Below are 15,322 nucleotides of genomic sequence, written 5' to 3'. Positions count from 1 at the left end.
TAGAAGAGTTTGTTCTTTGAAACACGCTGTTGGTTAGAATTAATTAAGGAACCTATAAGGATTTCGCAGCCATACTTCATATGATCCTGAGCATACATTTGTTCTTCACTGAACTTGTCAGTTGGTCTTACAAATCAGAAAGATAAGATTGCAGAATCATTTATCACCTATGAGAACATAAAAGTTGTGTCCATGATAATGACGCTGATCCAATTCAAACCCTCAGCAAAATTGTATTCTGTTGAGTCAATAGAACTGAATGTTTATCATGGAAATGGTACTGCTTCATGACATATGTTGACTGCAAGATTTATGATGAACTCATGATTGTATCGACTTCAGAACATGTGGTACAAGCTAATCACATTGGTTGCCATTGTGGTATCATTTCTGAAGAGTGCCATAGCATTTCTGATGAAGCAAGTTATCGTAAAAGGGAAAGGAATCGCGGTGTGGAATAGATTGTTTGGTTGAATAGAAAGTCAAACATTCAAAATGTCAAATCTGCAAGAACTGATACAAATGTTAGTTATTCAAACAGCCCTGGATGATATTATATTGATTTTGTAGATCAACATTCCAGCAATTGCTGACAAAAAATAATAGTTCTCCTACTGAATTATCTGTCAGCTCTTTATTAACGAAAATGCCTCATGAAAGCTGTGCATTGTTTGGTGTTTTATTAATAGTCAATATAGATACCATTGTTCAACTGTGTTTGGAATACAAGGGTGAATTCAGAAAATGGACAGTCACATTTCTACATTCTGCTGAAGAATCAGCATTACAAAATTGAATTTCAAGGCAACATTCTTTAGTTAATGTGCAAGACTGTAATCAAAAGATTCACTAAAAAGGCATATTAACTAATATGCTCTGAGCACCACATTTTAACTTTTAGATTGACCCTTTGTAGATAGTATATCAGAATAGAACTTCATTATAAGTTCCTTACGACTAAATAGGGGAGAAATTAAAGAAATTGTCAAAACAAAATCATAAAGAATTATAGTAATTTGAGGCATGAGACATTGTAAATGCAAAATAAAATCTTCCTTTGAACTTATAGTTCTGAATTCTCTTCACCTGTAGGTCTCTACATATCAAATGACAATGTTATTTACAATTAAATTTTCCATGATGGTTACTATATCTCAGCAATACAGGGTTTTTTTTTCCTTTCAACGAGATAATAGGAGCATGAAAGCATATGACATGATATTTTTACTGAATAACCTACCAGAAGTCAGTAACTATACTGGACGCAGCAAATAAAAGGCATAACTTTTGGATGAGTATGCTCGTCTACATCTGAAAGTTGTTGTATGTCATGATGGAGAAGAAATTTGGTGGCCTGAACTGTACTATTTCTGTCAGATCAGTGCAGTCAATGGAAACAATGAACATGTGACCTTTAATCTCCATAATGGATATAATTTAAAAAGTCAGGAAGCTGCAGGTCCAATCAACCAATACAGTGAATCTGCCAAAAAAAAGATGTGTTTTAAAGTTGATGAACTGGCTTCAAATTAAATCTAAAATTTATTCAAATTGACTTTCTGATTGTTTGACTCAACGATCAATAGGACTTATTCTTAATTTTAAGTTTGTAACTGAAATAGGTTGTAACAGATGTCATTCCCTTGTCTTTTCTGGTCTTGTCTAGTCTGCTTGAAAACACATAATTTTCACTGTCGAGAGATTATGATATGTCAGATCACTCTTACTTTGTGGGCAACTATGGTTGGTAAAGTATGGTTGGCAACTATGGTTGGTAAACTATGGTTGGATACTTAACAGTGTGGAGGAACAGAGTGTCCAAATATCTCTCACGGTTGCCGGTCAGGTTGATAGGATAGTTAAGAAGACCAATGGAATGCTGGGCTTCATTAGGAGAGGGATTGAGTTCAAGAGTCGATAGGTCATGTTGCAACTTTACAAATCTCCAGTGAGACTACAGTTAGATTATTGTGTCCAATTCTGATCACTTCATTATAGGAAGAACGTGAAAGCTATAGAGGGGGGTTCAGAGATTTACCAGAATGCTTCCCCCCTGGATTGGAAAATAAGACTTATGAGGCAAGGTTAGCAGAGCTAGGATTTTGCTCTTTGGAGCAAAAAAGATTAGAGGTGACTTAGTAGACCTACAAGATTATGAGAATCATAGATCAGGTATGGTTGAGACAGCCAGTGTCTTTTTCCCAGGGTGGAAGTAGCAACCACCAAAGGACATCTGTATAAAGTGAAGGGAGGAAAGTTTAGGGAAGACATCGAAGGTAGAGAGTTGTGGATGCCTGGAATGCCTTGCCAGGGTGGTGGAGGTTCAAACATTAGGGGCATTTGAGGTTCTGAGACAGGGACACAAATGAAAGAAAAATAGAGGATTATGAGGAAGGAAGGGTTTAGTATTTTTTTGGTAGGAATATATAGGTTGGCACAACATCAAGGGCAGAGGGCCTGTGCTGTGCTGTAATGTTCTAACTAACAAGTCAAATGGCATCTAAGGAGAGGAAAGGACAATCAATGTTTCGGGTTGGGACATTTTTAATCAAGACTAAAGTTATATTTACTGTTATTGGTGATGGTAACACTGATCATGTGATTATATCTCATATTCATTTTAAGTGGAAACAAAGTGAAAAATTACATTCAGAGATTTTTTTTCATCCATTCAGTATGGTTAAGATACTTTGAAGTAAAATCATCTATAGTGTGGGAGTTGTTCAACCATTTATTGCACATGCTGTTTCACTAAAAAAAATTAAGTATGTAATGTTCAATTGTTTTAACATTAATGATTAAATGACACTTTTGCATACAACCATAACTGATATCCATCTATAAAAACAACGGAGACAATTTAATGTCTTACATATTAAAATCATTGGGGTTCAAGGAAATAATAAATTCACACCATAGGTTTCTTATTCTTATTTTCAAATTTTAAGTTTCAGTCCATTCAATTATCATTCCAATCTATTATATTTCTTTAATTCTGGTGCCTTGCCATTCGGCATGGGCAATCATATTTCTCCATCTCTTTTTTAATTTTTTTTAAAATTTTTCACACTGTGAACCATATCAATCAAAATACATACAAACATTTCCCTCTTAAATATACACAGTGGCATTTTCTCCCATTTTTTCTACCCCTACCTTCCCTTCCCCCTTCCCATCCTCCCCTCCAAACCCATTAAATGTGTAACATAAACAATACAATAAAACCATTAACAATGTCATCACACATTGAAAATAAACAAGAAAAATGTGTCATCTACTTTTACACACTGGATCAAGTCATTTTGTCTTCTTATCATTTTAGGGGGTGGAGGTCCGAGGCAAGCCCACTCTGGTATGTTCCATGTACGGTCCCAAGTTTGTTCAAATAATGTGATTTTATTTTTTAAATTATATGGTTTTTTTTCCAATGGAATACATTTATTCATTTCCATGTACCATTGCTGTATTCTCAGGCTCTCTTCTGATTTCCAATTTGACATTATACATTTTTTTGCTACAGCTAAAACTATCATATATTTTGCACTTCATCTAGTTTGAGGCCTAATTCCTTACTTCTTATATTACTTAAAAGAAAGATCTTTGGATTTTTTGGTATGTTGTTTTTTGTGATTTTATTTAATATCTGATTTAGATCTTCCCAAAACTTTTTCACTTTCTCACATGTCCAAATTGCATGTACTGTTGTTCCTGTTTCCTTCTTACAGCGAAAACATCTATCTGATAATGTTGGATCCCATTTTTTAACTTTTGGGGTAGGATATATCACCTGTGGAACCAATTATACTGTATCATGCATAACCTTGTGTTTATTATATTCTTCATAGTTCCAGAGCATAACTTTTCCCATGATAAGAACAGAAAATAAAAAAAATGGGATAAAAATAAAGGAGTATAAAATCAGTTTATTTGCAGATGACATCATAGTATTCTTAACAGAACCAGAAATATCAATAAAAGAATTACATAAGAAATTGAAGGAATATGGAGAAATATTGGGGTACAAGATCAATGCAAATAAAAGTGAAGTGATGCCAATGAGTAATGCGGATTATACAGAATTTAAAAAAGAATCACCATTTAAATGGCAAACACAAGCAATCCGATACCTAGGCATTATATTAGATAATAATTTAAGCCACCTGCACAAATTAAATTATCAGCCACTAATGAAGAAATTGCAGGAAGACTTAGAACATAGGAAAGAATTACCACTAACATTGATAGGAAGGGTAAATTGCATTAAAATGAATGTCTTCCCAAGGATACAATACTTATTTCAATCATTACCAATTCCCTTAACAGAGAAATTATTTAATGAACTAAAGAGAATAATAAGGAAATTTTTATGGAAAAGCGGGAAACCGAGGATAGCATTAGATAAATTAAAAGAGAGGTATAACCAAGGTGGTTTGCAGTTACCAAACTTTAAAAATTATTATAGAGCAGCACAATTAAGGTATTTATCAGATTTTTATCAGACAAGGGTAAAACCAGATTGGACTAAGATAGAGCTAGATAAAATAGGGGAGAAGGTACCAGAACATATACTTTATAAGTGGGATAAAAAGCTGATATGATATAAAAGCTCACTAGTATTGCATCATTTACTCAATATATGGAAGAAGATTCACTTAGAAAGGAAAAAACAAATTACCAAATACCAAAATTATTATTATTTATTTATTTTTTAAAATATGGAACGCTTCACGAATTTGCATGTCATCCTTGCGCAGGGGCATGCTAACCTTCTCTGTAGCATTCCAATTTTAGTATATGTGCTGCCGAAGCGAGCACACCAAAATTATTATTATTGATGCAAAATCAGCGAATCCCTTTTACAATAGATAACCTTTCCTTTAGAGAATGGGAGAGAAAAGGAATAAAAAGAATAGAAAATTGTTTTTTGAAATAATTTATTAACATTTGAACAAATAAAGTACAAATATGGAATAATTCATAGTATAATGTTTGCATACCATCAACTGAAAACCTACTTAAAGGACAAATTGGGAAGCAGACTGAGATTACCAGAAGAAAGCAGCTTTGAATATGTGATTACAGACACAATGATAATTAAAAGATTTATAATCAACATGTACATCAAGCTGAAAGAGAAGGAAAAAAGCTATAAACCCAAACAAAAGTGGGAAAAAGATTTAAACATAAAGATAGAAAAATATTTCTCCATCTCTGACCCTCTGAATTGTAGTTGTTGCCTCCCGTTCTCTCCTTCGGTGAAGAATCCATCTTTGAGCTGAGACCGTAGTCGATGTTGAGTTCATGATTATAGAAGGGAAAAGTACTGAAGTGGTTTCTCGTTGTCTTCTTCAGTTGTACTGTCCGCACTGGACAGGTAACCCTGGCCATTGATCAGCAGATTCATCAGCCCAGCATTTTTGGGTTTACAACCATAAATTCCAATCTGTAGAATTTGCTTGTGGAAACAATCCACCATCTGCAATCCATGGCTTCACATGATCCTGATGGGGAGGCTAAACAGGTATTACACCTTGCCCAAGGGTAACCTGTAGGCTATTGAATGGAAGAAGCACCTTACACCTCCTTTTGCTGAGCAATTGTGCAGTCCCGGCTCTAGTCTACTATGTTTAAGAAACTGTATTTAAGGATTTAGATATAACTTGTTTTCACACTTAAATACTTAAAATCAATTTAAAAATTACAAAATTAAAAATGAATGTAAGCAAAAATGAAACTTGCACAAAATTTTGAATCTTAGCCACAATTAATCAACTTCTACTTGCAATTAATCATTTTCTACTTGCCACCCAAATCGTTTAGAATCCAAAAACTATCAATCTTTGCAAATATTCCACAGATAATCATCCACAGTGTTTTGATTCAGGGAATCTATTGTGCAAGTAAATTTCCCCTCATTTCAATCCTATGATCAATCACCTTGTGCTTAGACAACCAATTTTCTGGACTCTGTAGACAGGGAAAACAGACTCTCCTCATTAACACTGATTTTGTTTTGAACGTGAACATTTTACTTCCCCATCTCCATCCTAATATTGAAAAATAATAGTTACCAGTGGCCCCAAGATAAATTATATTATCATGATCGAACTTATCTCCTTTCTTGAAGATGACCATGATTGATGAATATTTGTAACCTGCCATAGGCTTGCTGTTTAAATTCGGAAACTTTCCAGCTGAGTCTGAGAGCAAATCCACTTCACTACTATTTTCCTCTTGCTAACAGCTAATTCTCGCTACACCATGAAGAAACCCAAAATAAGTGGTACTTCCATGAAACGTTGCACTTTGAAAGAGACTTGTTGAATGCAAATGTGTTCATTAAGTGGCAACAAAGTATCTTATTAAACATATTCCTCAAGGAGCAAAATTAATTGAAGCAAATATGTAACATCAAACTCAGAATCTGTTTGGCAAAATTAAACTGAGCCCAAAGCAACAACAGATCAAAAACAAATGAAGGGGAACTTCCAATTCTTTTCCATTCTGATAATTCATTTCTGGAATGTGTTCTAACAGCTATGAGTTCACAAGAATGGTTGAAATCTTTCAAAGGAAACAAAAATTTTGCATCTCCATTCAGGAAATATATTAAAAAAATGGTTGTATTTCATACAAATGTAGTAAAATATACTCAAGAATATTCTGCTTGATTCAGTAATCAGGTAATGTGGGATATGATTTTAAATGAAAATGCTCTATGTAGTTTTTTGATAGGAGTATTATCTCATTCATTTGAAGATATTCTGAGTTTGCAAGTAATGTCAATTTGTAATTGCCCATAAAATATTTAACAGTAGAACCAATTCTATTGTGTCACAATTAAGTTCTTAAGCTGTAGTATCTCCTTGTTAGCATTGAAACTTTATTCAAACCAGTGACTTTTAACATGAGACCAGAACTTGCAATACTGACCCCACTAGTGTTAAATAGTGTCTGGGTAGAGGTTAGCATTTGCAACCCTCCATATCTAGTTTATGCTTTGCTAATTAGAACTACTGTATAGCCCTGAATGTGATAATGTTTTACAGTCTTGAATGTGATAATGAATGCTTGTAAAAACAGAAACAATGGCCATGTTGAAACTTGCCCTTTGCAACTTGCATCATGGATCGCATTTTATAATGATCACCACATTTTTGATTGACAACTACTAACTGAAAACATTTTAAAACAAATGTACCAGTAATCAAGGTTAACATAATTGCTTTCTGACATTTTTGTTCCTTGGAAACATGATGAATAATTACAGGGAAAACAGCAACATGTATCAATAAAGCTCTATTTCTTCTGTTTGGATAAGGATAAAACAGTATAAGATTTGAAATTAAAAATATAATTACAAACAATCTTTTTTCCCCCACACATAACTAGCTCTTTTGTAAATGATGATGCAGTTATTATTCAATGTAATATTTACATCTGAGAGCTGCTGGAAAAAAAGTTAATCTTTGGTTAGTTCAAACATACATGTTTTCAATTATGTTTGATTCTGGTTCATGAATCAAATCTCCTCAATCAAGCTTTCACTACATAAATTGTGATAATCCCATTCCATTAACAACATTGGATCAAGGAAGTATCAAAAGCAGCCTGTTGTTCTGGTCTGCATAGGAATTTCTTATGGGAGACTCTATGGAGTAGGACAAAGATGGGATATGTTCTGCCGCCAATAACTTAGGAGACCCTGAATATAAACCTGCCTCTGTGAGTATAAAGTGACTTTTCCTTTAAAACATTAATCCCTAGAATGCCTTCAGTGAAAGGGACTATTAAGACTGTTACAGGTATATGTGGCCTTATGTCCCCCCTGGGCAGGAGATGGCAATGGAACAAATGTGAAGGGGCTCTGGCCTTCACCCTATAGGAGGGAGGTAGGGGTCCACCACCCTCTGGGTGGGGTACCTGCTGGTGCAGATGGGACATTTCCTGGCTCATCAGGTCTCTGAGCTCAGCCTCGAGGGCTGGAGAGACTGTTTCCAGAGGGGGAGGAGCAGAGACAGTGTCAATGTTGGCAGGGGCAGCCCTAGGCTTTATCCAAGGGTGGTTGTAGGTTTTCCTGTGGCCTTTTTTCCCCAAATAAAGCTCCTTACACAGGTCATAAATGGCAGAGGTTGGGATCCCGTCTATATTGGCACGGTCAACCCCTGTGAAGAGCAGACCCATGAACAGCTGCCTGTGTGTAAAGCAGGGAGGGAATGTGTTTCTATTCCTCACTGCTGCCCCATGGATCTGGGTGGGTGCCTGAAGGGCAATGATGAAGCTTTGTTGGTTAGAGAGGGTCCCCATGGCACTCACCTCATGATGAGAGAGGTTCAAGTTGGGAGCCTCCTTGTCCCACAGTGGAGAAGCCATGCGGCCAGGTGCTTGCCCGGCCATTAGTGGTAGCGATCCACCAGCTGAGTCAGCTCCTTTGGGGAGAAATCCTCGGTCACTGAGTGACCACGGGCAAGACCCCCTGCAACTTTGTCATCTGCATCCTCCTCTCTGCAATGGACCTGGAACCGGGTGGTGTTGGGTCGAATGTGCAGGGATTCAGGTGCATGGGGGAAGAGTGGTTGTGGGAGCTAGGCTCCTCGGGAACCTCCTCCTCATCACTGTTTAATCATTTACCCATCCCCCAGCCATGTGTCCAGCTTTTTATCATGCTGGACCAGGGCTTGGATTTTTTGAGGGTCTGGCTGCCAGTCAGACCCACGGGTTGTCTGCACCTGCTGCATCTGTATTAGCCTCCAGGCAACTTCAGTCCCCCTTTCTTCGAGATCATTGGCTCGATTCTGGGCACCGTGGACTGCCTAATGCAGCATGTAGCAGCACTGTCGGAGTTCTTCTAACTCCCTGTCCTTCTGACTGCATGAAGTTGGATCATGTTAGATATCCTGACTTGGCATCTCAGGAAGGACACAAACAGCTAAAAGGCACCCCTTAAACTCCCTTTGGCTTTGGGGAACCCTGGAGGTAGACCATATGGTGCCCCAGTTTCTCACCATGGGTCCAACTGCTCAGACCAGTCCACTGGTTTATTGTGGTCTGCCAGCATGTTGGCCAAGCACTAAAATCTCTCTCTTTCATTTATCCACCCAGGAATCCTATCCTCAGTTCCTGAACTGGTTTTTTGCTTCTGTTCCAGAACATTTCCCCACACCTGTGTCCAGCCAAGATCTTTGAGATTTTGCTCGCAGCACCAATCATTGTGAGTGAGGAAACAGGTTTGGTAGGTCTCAAAGACAAGGACTCTGGACACAGATTTAATGGGGAACTATTTTATTTACAGAAGGCAAGTGTGGGAAATGGTAACTAATGCAGTGTGCACACATGCACACACACAGAAACACACACACACACAGACACACACATGCACACACACATGCACACACACACAGACACACACACACGCACAGACACACACACATACACACACACACACACACAGAGAAACAGACACACACACACACACACACACACACACACACACACATTCAATGTACTGGTACATATAATGATCAAGGAAAAATCACTCTGATGCCCCACCACTCTTTGACTCAGTTCAGGCACGACTCTATGCTACAAGGGACACTAATTAAATGTTCCTGACCCTTTTAACAGTGCACATCTTACCAACAGTTTCCCCAGCACTCTTCCACATTTCTAGGCCTGGAGTGAAGCAGGGTGATCCCAAACTGGCAAAGGGAGAGATAAAAAAAACACATGGCAACTTTAGAATGTTGGAGGGACAAGTCCAGATAATTTACAGTGGGCCAATAGCTCGGTGCCAGGTGGGTTAATCCAATTACAATAGTCAATGGACCAAGGCCAAGTACCAGCGGGAAGGAAAGTCCAGTCCAGGTAATTTACATGGATCCAACAGCAAGGTGTGCACTAATGGGTGGGAAGGAAACAAAACTTGATTGGCAGCTGGTGTGTCCTCCGACTAGGTAGTGCTGTCAGATGACAGTCACAACCCTTCCCAGTACTTGTAAAATAGTTTGGGATATTTTTTTCATTATTTAATTATTTCAAATTCAGTTTCTCTCAGGTAAAATATTGGATATCATTATCCAAATAAATATATTTTCAATTGTATTAGTTAAATTGCAGCAAGCTACCTTCGATAAATTCATTTAAGAATTCTTCATACAAAGAAAATAAGAAAAAGAAACACATTTTCATACACTTGTGTTTAAATGAATTCTGATATTTAAATAGGCCAAAGAACATTTTGGACTTGGTTATTCTGTTTCAACAAGTTGTCTCAGTCTATATTTATCCTTTCTTAATGTGTGTGTGTGATAAGCTTCCATTTTACAGTTCATTTTATTTGTGTGGGACTACAACTTTAAGAGAACAGATTTAACAAAAACCTGCAGGTTTTGGAAATAAACTGTGAACTTGCAGCAGGCTTCAGATAGGAAGTTCCAAATTTTTAATGCATTTGCAGAGTGAAGGGAGGAAGCCCTGGAGAAGCCAGATGCAGAGATCATTTGACCAGCTTGGTGCACAGTTTGCTTATGAGGTAATTTTAAGGAGGCAGCACAAGAGTGAAGTACTCTTTGGCTTCCTTGTGGGAATGAGAAGCCCACTGGGCATCATTGTGTGATTATGGACAAACTGTCAGAATTCCTCCTGTTTCTGTAGAGGAAAGAGACCCACTTCATGATCAAAAAGAGTGAAGGTCACTTTTGTTCAACTGACCCACCAAAAGGGTTCCACTTGCAGAATAAATATTGTGCTTGGAGGGTATCCAGAGTGAGAGTCATTTAAGTCAGCTGACCCACAAAAATGGTTCTGAAACTTTGTAAACATCATTTGCTTCGTGTCCCTTATGCCAAAGAAGCAAGAAGAACTCATTGAGAAAGGACATTTCATTGAAGCACCTCAACAAGGATTTTGTGAGTTAATCAACATTCTATCACCCTCTGTCCCTTTCACCCACTTCATGAACTGCTAATTTCATCTAAAGCCTGCATGTCCCATCCACCTTAGGCCTGCATGTCTCATCCAAGTAAAGTCTGCATATTAAATCAAGTACAAACCAATGTGTTAACATTGGGATTTTCTGATACTGAATTTGGAATTGCCTTTGAAGAATTGGGCCTTGAGCTGTAGTTGCTTGGGTTATTCTATGCACACCAGGATATTTGTGCATAGTTGGGAGTTACGTTAGATAAGTGTCAATAAGTTTAGGTAAGTTTAGATTAGGTGTTATATCATTTTTGATTAATAATGAAAAATATTATTTAAAATATAACATCATATGGGCTGATTTCTTTTGCTGCTTTCTGGTATATAATAGTGTGAAACTCATTTGTCATTGTGCAAAGGATAATACAACTTGGGGAAGATTGATACTATCTATTTTCCACCTCTCATTTAGAGAATGACAAACTGGAATTTTTATAACTGCAGAAATCCCTCCAGCAGCCTGCACATGTATTGTGGTTGCCTCTGTATTTCTATACCAGTTGCAAAGACCAGCACTGATTATGGGGTCAAGATGTCAGCAACACCTAATGTAATGTGCCTGTGCTCCCAGCTATGACTATGTTTTCAAAGGGGAGGCATGAACTTCCATAAAATTTATAGGACAAAACAGAACAGCCAGAACACATTTTATTTAATTCAGTAAATTAACAATTTAAAATTGTGCATGTTTTTTTTTAACTCTTTTGATTACATTGTCAGATATACAGGGATATGGTGAAAAGCCTCGTTCTGCATGCCATGCAAACAGATCACAAGACTTGCCATACTCCAGTGCCATTTTGGATAGACACTAAAAGAAAAGTTCATAAAAACAATAACAAGAATAATCAATAATGGTAGCTTTTAACTTTAATTTCATCGGTACATCAAATTTGAAATGTAAATGAAAATAACATCAGCTTCCTGATGGGAATCCAGCAGTCGCAACTGTTTGTGAAGATTTGTGATTTTCAAATATACAGTATTACCAAAATTGAATTTCAGTGGCCACTGCTGACCTTTTGAGTGGGACCCCATTGCCTTTTGCACATTCAGCGGTCCACCTTCTCTCAGATCAACACCATGTCCATATAGTGTTTGGCCCCATATTGGGAGCTGGCCTCTGCCCAAGATTGTGGTCAAAGCCATGCTGGAACTATGCAGTCTAAACATAGATGCTTCAGTTGAGATCTGTCCCCTGTGTACCAAAGGACTTAAAGCCAGTTCTGCTGGAATAGTATGAAGTTAACTCTCCAGCATAATAATGTCCTTGAGATTATTGCATTCTTTTATTTATTACTATCAATGGAATAAACAATTATTTTCTAAGAATAGTAATACATGCAATAATTTATTTCCATTGTGGGGAAACAATGAAAAAACACAATTATTCTATGTTTACAGTGATCTTCCTGACTGATGAAGGGTTATAGATCTGAAATGTTTTTCTGCCCATAGATGTTGCTTGACCTTTAGAGTTAGCATTTTATATTTCAGATGTAGACAATCTCAGGATAATATAATGTTTTCAAGGATATCTACGACAAATATGCTGGAAAACCATAATGATATATAAGGATGTGATGAAATTAGCTGTTCATGTTGTAAAGTCTAATGTTCAGTGAAGATTTTCCTTTGAATTATGTTTTAGATTGGATGATTTATATTCAAAGCCAATAACCAATGTCTGATCTTCAGTATTATGATGGAACTACTGGAGTGGAGATGATCTAAAGGATTATTGGAAAGCTGTTCAACCCACCTCCACTTTGACAAAAAAGTGAATCCAACATCACTGGTATACATAGATCAGGCAAATGACGTGTGTTTGACAAGCTTTACACTATCATCAATTCATCATTTGAAACATACACAAAAATAGGCCTCACATTTCACATCTGCAAAGCAAAGGTCCTCTACCAAATTAACACTGGCAACACTGTCTTCTAACAACAAATGTCCAGAAGCCAGAATGTATGTTTCTATATCTTGACATCACCTTTCCACAGAATGAGACTTTGATGATGAAATTCAACAGGAAGAGAAAAGACCAAAATAATCTCAAAGCCTCCCTGAAAAATGGGGCATTATGACCAAGTTCTAAGATCCCTGAAACATAATAGTTCCAAATGTAGAAGAGGCATTTCTGCTGGCATTAAAAAATCACATCAGGAGTGCAGAATAGCCTGTTTTATTCAGTCAGGGACCTCTTGCGTTCTCAGTGGTAGAGTCAGGGATGTCTTAAATGTAAGATTATGCAGAACCTATGGAACATGAATAGGTCATTCACCTTCTCAGTACTGCTCTGCAATCGTGACTGATTTGTAATCTCTATTTATAAATATTAGCTAAATAAGCCTTGATGGGCGTATTCAACAAAAAAAATATATAAATCTGAATCTTGATTAGGTTACCCTTTTCAACATTTTTGTTATTCCTGAGGATAAAAACAAACCTACCTAATTTCCTTCCTAAATAGCTTAATTGCATTTATTAACTTTGTTGTTCTTGATTTCCTCTTCAGAGAAGAATCTGTCTGCAAGAGAACACAACCAAAACCGCTACATAAGACTTTAATTGATCCTCATTGGGAATATTATGTTCAGTTCTGGACTGGTCACCTCACTACATGGGGATGCTATAGAGATGGTGCAGATAAGATTTAAAAGTATACAGCCTTGGAGTGATGGGATGGGAGGTGGGGAGTGCGGGGGTAAGATGATGGAGGTGTAAGATGTTGGGAGGCATTGATTTTGAGGATAGCCAGAGGCTTTCTCCCAGGGCTGAAATAGCTAACATGAGGGTGCATAGCTTTGATGAGCTTAGGAGTGGGTAGGGGAGGGGGGTGTTGTTAACAAGAGGATTATCCAACAGGTCGGACAAGAAACTGCTCCAAACAAATGAATTCATGTGCTTTCTCTTGGAGGCAGGCACCTAACCAGGCAGGTCAAAAATTATTTTCCCATGGCAATCAAGGTTAGTCCACCCAAAGGTAAGTGCACACCTTGTTATTGACTCCTTTGAATATATACACATATCGCCACTGGCTCCCTTATTCACCTTCCCTATTTTGGGCATACCTGAGCTGGCTCCTCCAGTCAGCTGTTGTATAAATTCCAAGTCGAACCAATGGAGCAGCTTGCTCTCTTTTTCTCTGGGAATGAACTCAAGCTCCACTCCAGGTTGCGAGCTGCAAACTATGCTGAAGAGTCATTTGCGAGATATGTGCCGGTAAAGGGATAGGGGCATTTCGAGGACATGCCCAGAATCACTGTTGTACCTATTTTGCAACAATCACTGTAAATAGTTTTCCTAATTAATCGGGATGCCATGCCTGCACCAGATCACAGGGTGACAGGTACCATTTATTGCGTCTTTTCACTGTATTTAACTGTCCGCGATTAGTAGCAAGTGCCGACTGTTATTTGCATCCAATGCTGATGTATTGTGAGTACCTTGTCTGATTGTTTATGTGATCCCTTTGGCTACTTTCCCCCCGTGAGTAAACAGAAATCTTTGCTGTGATCGAATTGTGTTCAGACTCATTGCTTCTTGGACCCTACGAACTTGTATCCCACATCACATTTGATTCTGAGACCAGGGTCCGAGGACACAACCATGGGAGATGTTCTGGAACTGAAGCAACAAAATAGGGTCCACACTCCATGAGGATAGGGTCCTGGGATGGACAGGTAGCTGTGCAGGGTTTGATAGACTAGTGAGGCTACTGGCTCAGAGTCACTTTTTTTCTACGGCAAACCATTAGACTAGCCCGTTCACTTAGAACTCTGTGGGGGGGGGGGAATAATCGACAGCCCTGCAATAGCCAACACCGCAGGCCCTGAAATACGCCAATCATACCTTCAACACACCGTCAGCACCTGAGAACAACCCCAACACCCTATCAGCACATAAGAGCTACTGTAGACCCTGCAATATCCTTCCATGACTATATGCAACAATACCCCAATCACATGCAGAATAAACTCCTAGTCACAAAATAGTATGCCCTGTATATGGAGCTGCCAGATGGCCCAGACACCCTGTGGGAAGGTATGGCTGGTGCTATCTGGGATGCTTGCCATCATACACCTTTACAATCTAAGGGAACACACAGAGGAATGGCTACCATGATGGAGACACTGGCCAACTGGATGGCTGTAGCACTTCAGCATATAGAGGGATCAGATAGCCCTGGACTTCCTCCTTGCAGCTAAGAGTGGTACCTGTTGTTGGTAAGGAGTGCTGAACTTACATTCCAGATCATTTGGAAAATATCACTCACTTAACACTTAATTAAATGAGGTTGGAACCAGTTACTTGAATACAACACACCATGAGG

General features: G+C 38.1%; 1 non-coding gene across 1 annotated transcript; it reads right to left on the bottom strand.

The window, feature by feature from the left end:
- Positions 1 to 4,709: 4,709 nt before the first annotated feature.
- On the bottom strand, positions 4,710 to 4,815 carry LOC138740203 (U6 spliceosomal RNA). Its single transcript, XR_011342742.1, has one exon. It is a non-coding gene; the product is annotated as a U6 spliceosomal RNA (small nuclear RNA).
- Between the last annotated feature and the right edge of the window lie 10,507 nt (positions 4,816 to 15,322).

This window comes from Narcine bancroftii, chromosome 7, assembly GCF_036971445.1.
Source record: "Narcine bancroftii isolate sNarBan1 chromosome 7, sNarBan1.hap1, whole genome shotgun sequence".
Taxonomy (NCBI): domain Eukaryota; kingdom Metazoa; phylum Chordata; class Chondrichthyes; order Torpediniformes; family Narcinidae; genus Narcine; species Narcine bancroftii.
This window is presented reverse-complemented; position numbering and strand designations above follow the sequence as displayed.